A 4762-nucleotide genomic window follows, 5' to 3' on the forward strand; every position below is an offset into this window, starting at 1 on the left:
CCGGGCTGGAGGAATCATCCGAATTTTGGATGGAAGCAACCTGAAACTTCTGTTGAGCAACTACAGTTTAATCCTCCACAACATCCTACACAGCAAAGACCTCCTCAACAACCACCTAAACCGCCACAAGGTGCAGGACCTTCTATGCCACCTGGTTTCAAGCCACAGGATAGCAAGTCGAATCTTGAGGATATGCTTGCCAAGTAAATAGCTGGGAATGAAATGAGATGGCAAAACCATGATGCCATGATGCAAAGAGTGGAGACGCAACTAGCGCAGTTAGCGACACAAATGGCTACAAGAGCTCCGGGTACACTACCAAGTGACACGGAAAAGAATCCAAAAGGTGTCAATGCAGTCACGGTTACGTCTCCAATAAAGCAAGAAGTGATCGATGTTGAAGGAGATGAGAAGGAGAAGAAATTATCCAAGCAAGAGTCCAATGACACGTGGGAAAAAGGTAAGTCTCTAAACTCAAACTCCAACATTGATATTAAGTCACTCCCATTTCCCCAAAGAGCAAAGCAACTGCAACAGGATACCCGATTTTCAAAATTTCTTGAGATTTTCAAAAAGCTGCACATAAATATCCCATTTGCAGAAGCTTTAGCTCAAATGCCCTCATATGCAAAATTTCTTAAAGAGATTTTATCAAACAAGAGGAAATTGGTTGACTTTGAGACAGTTAAGCTTTCGGAGGAATGTTCTGCTAATTTACAAAATAAACTCCCTCCGAAGCTTAAGGATCCAGGTAGTTTTTCTATCCCTTGCACTATTGGAACTTCAAATTTCAGTAAAGCTTTGTGTGACTTAGGTGCAAGCATTAACTTGATGCCATATTCATGCTTTGAGAAACTAAAAATAGGTGAAGTGAAGCCAACTACAATTTCCCTACAGTTAGCTGATAGATCGATTAAATATCCTAAGGGAGTTGTAGAGGACGTGTTAGTTAAGGTTGACAAGTTCATTTTTCCGGTCAATTTTGTTGTGTTGGATATGGAAGAAGATCGTGAGATTCCTCTTATTTTAGGAAGACCGTTTTTAGCCACTGGGAAAGCCCTGATAGATGTACAAAAGGGTTAGTTGGTGCTGAGACTGAATGATGAGAGTGTGGTGTTTAATGTTTTTCAGTCCATCAAATATCCTAATGATACATCTGCTTGTTTTAGAATTGATACTACTGACGAGTTTGTTGAGTGTGTTTTACAGGAATTGATAGGTGACGATCCTTTGGAGGTCTGCTTAACTCATTCATCTCCGCAAGAATTGGGAAATCAAGAGCTTCATGAATGTATCTCCTATCTGGAAGCAGGCAGACCAATTTCAAAGACGGTAAATTCTAGGATTGGGGAGCTTGGGCATATCCCAAGACCTTTAACGTCATCCATCGAAGAAGCCCCAATCCTAGAGATGAAACCTCTCCCTTCGCATTTAAAATATCTATTTTTGCGTGATAATGAAAAATTACCAGTGATTGTTTCATCTACTTTGACAGGTACGGAAGAGGAAAAGTTGTTGCGTGTTTTGAGGGATAATATCAAAGCTATAGGATGGAGTATTGCAGACATCAAGGGGATCAGTTCATCCATGTGCATGCAAAAAATCCGGATGGAGGTCGACCACAAGACATCTACTCAACCTCAAAGACGTCTGAACCCAGCCATGCAAGAGGTGGTCAAGAAGGAGGTGATAAAGTTACTGGACGCAGGTATTATTTACCCGATTTCTGATAGTAGGTGGGTTAGTCCAGTGCAAGTTGTTCCGAAAAAAGGTGGGATCACTGTTGTCAAAAATGAAAATAATGAATTAATTCCCACCAGAACTGTTACAGGGTGGCGTGTTTGCATCGATTATAGAAAACTTAATGACGCTACCCGTAAAGACCACTTTCCCCTCCCCTTTATTGATCAAATGTTGGAAAGGTTAGCTGGACACTCTTTCTACTGTTTCCTAGATGGCTATTCGGGTTATATGCAAATTCCTATTGACCCTGAAGATCAGGAGAAAACCACTTTTACATGTACTTACGGGACATTTGCATATAAACGAATGCCATTCGGTTTATGTAATGCACCCGCAACTTTCCAATGATGCATGATGGCAATTTTTCATGATATGATTGAAGATTTTATTGAAATATTCATGGACGATTTTTCTGTCTTTGGCCCGTCATTTGATTCCTGTTTGATGAACTTGTCTAAAGTCTTGGAGAGGTGTGAAGAGTCAAATTTGGTCTTAAACTGGGAAAAGTGTCATTTCATGGTGAGAGAGGGAATTGTGTTGGGGCACAAAATTTCTGAAAATGGGATTGAATTCGACAAAGCTAAGATTGAAGTGATCGAGAAACTCCCAGCCCCAACAAATATTAGAGGAGTGCGTAGTTTTCTAGGGCATGCAGGGTTTTATAGACGTTTTATCAAAGATTTTTCTTGCATTGCTAAGCCACTGACCAATTTACTGATTAAGGACGTAAGCTTTGATTTTTCTGATGAGTGCGAGCAGGCATTTAAGGTTTTGAGAAAGAAATTGATCACAGCACCTGTGATGATAGCACCTGACTGGGGGTTGCCATTTGAGATGATGTGTGACGCAAGCGACACAGCTCTAGGGGCGGTGTTGGGCCAAAAGAGGGAAAAATGCATTCATGTCATCCACTATGCTAGTATGACATTGTCCGCTGCCCAACTGAACTATGCCACTACAGAGAAGGAGCTTCTTGCTGTGGTTTTTGCTCTGGATAAGTTTAGATCATATTTAATAGGGAGCAAAGTTGTTGTGCATACCGATCATTCAGCCCTGGAATATTTGATGGCTAAAAAGGATTCAAAGCCAAGACTAATTCGCTGGATTCCTCTTTTACAGGAATTTGACTTGACGATTATCGATCGGAAGGGAACAGAGAATCAGGTTGCTGACCATCTCTCGCGTCTGGAGAATCCGAACACAGGTAATGAAATTATTCGGGATAATTTCCCGGACGAACAACTTTTTGAAATCGACAGCTTACCATGGTATGCCGACTTTGTTAATTATCTATCAAGTAAGTTCATTCCTCCCCATTTTACATATCAGCAAAAGAAAAAGTTTTTCTCAGATTTGAAATATTATTTGTGGGAGGACCCTTACTTGTTTAGAATATGTGCAGACGGCATAATTCGTAGGTGCATTCCCCAAGAAGAGGTAAGTGAAATTTTGTTGCATTGTCATGATGGTCCGGCTGGAGGCCACTTTGGGGCAACTAGAACTACGTCCAAAGTCCTCCAGTCTTGTTTTTATTGGCCCACACTATTTAAGGATGCACATGCATATGTCACAAAATGTCCAGATTGTCAGCGCACAGGTAACATATCTAGGAGACATGAATTGCCTCTTACTAATATCTTGGTGTGTGAAATTTTTGATGTTTGGGGTATCGATTTCATGGGTCCGTTCCCGGTCTCTTTTGGGAATAAGTATATTTTGGTTGCCGTTGATTATGTGTCTAAGTGGGTGGAGGCACTTGCATGCAAGACTAATGACTCTAAGGTGGTTGTTCAATTTCTAAAGAAAAATATTTTTTCATGTTTTGGAACACCTAGAGCCATTATTAGCGATGGGGTACTCATTTTTGCAATCGGCAATTCGACAGTCTGTTGGCAAAGTATGGGGTCCGACGTAAGGTGGCTACACCTTACCATCCTCAGACTAGTGGCCAAGTCGAGGTATCAAATCGAGAGATTAAGCGCATTCTTGAGAAGACTGTCGGTGCTTCAAGGAAAGAATGGTCTAGCAAACTCGACGATGCACTTTGGGCGTATCGCACCGCTTTTAAAACCCCCATTGGCATGTCTCCTTTTAAACTGTTGTATGGGAAATCATGCCACCTCCCTCTTGAACTTGAGCACAGGGCTTATTGGGCTACTAAATTTTTAAATTTTGATGCTAAAACCACAGGTGACAACAGAGTTCTGCAGCTGAATGAATTGGACGAATTTAGGTTGGAGGCCTACGAGAATGCCAAGCTTTACAAAGAGAAAACCAAACGCTGGCATGATCAAAACATAGTCCATCGAGAATTTGTGGTAGGACAACTGGTCCTGCTATATAATTCTCGTCTGAAACTGATGACAGGTAAGTTGCGTTCACGGTGGTCAGGACCATACACTATCACACAAGTTTTTCCCTACGGAACAGTGGAGATCACTAGTGCAACAACTGGAGCTTTCAAACTCAATGGGCATAGGCTGAAGGTTTTTCATGGTGGTGCCATACCCGATAAGCCGACCACAGTGAATCTACAAGATCCAAACTAAATCAAGGGAGTACAGTCAGGCTATCGACTCTAAATTTAGCGCTTACTGGGAGGCAACCCAGTGTTTAATTTTATTTTTCTTTCCTGCTTTAGTTTATTTTATTCATTCTAGTTTCCTTTCTTTTTGTTTTTCTAGCATTGCTCGAGAGCTAATCTCGGTGAATGGTGGTGCAGGTAATTTATCTACTAGAGGTGGAATTTCTCAAGTGTGGGAGAATCTATTAGGGCGATCGGCTTCAAAACCACAAATTGACCAGAGAAGTTTCTGAGTTGCTGATTTCTACCACATTTTCACCACTTACTCGCAATTTGTCCAGGGAAGTGTTTTTGCTTTAACTGTCTTGATCGTTCCTTTTCTATTGCTTTACACTGAGGGCAGTGGCGTGATCAAAGTGTGGGGGGTGGGTCAGTCTTGTTACACATCGTCGCACAACACTTAACAACATTTTCACGTAGGATGGAACTATTTTT

The 4762-nt window shown here is 41.4% G+C and overlaps 1 pseudogene; it reads left to right on the forward strand.

The window, feature by feature from the left end:
* Positions 1-222: 222 nt before the first annotated feature.
* Positions 223-4292, forward strand: LOC140811122 (uncharacterized; annotated as a pseudogene).
* The last annotated feature ends 470 nt before the right edge of the window (positions 4293-4762 follow it).

The sequence above is a fragment of the Primulina eburnea genome, chromosome 14, assembly GCF_022965805.1.
Source record: "Primulina eburnea isolate SZY01 chromosome 14, ASM2296580v1, whole genome shotgun sequence".
NCBI classification, from domain to species: domain Eukaryota; kingdom Viridiplantae; phylum Streptophyta; class Magnoliopsida; order Lamiales; family Gesneriaceae; genus Primulina; species Primulina eburnea.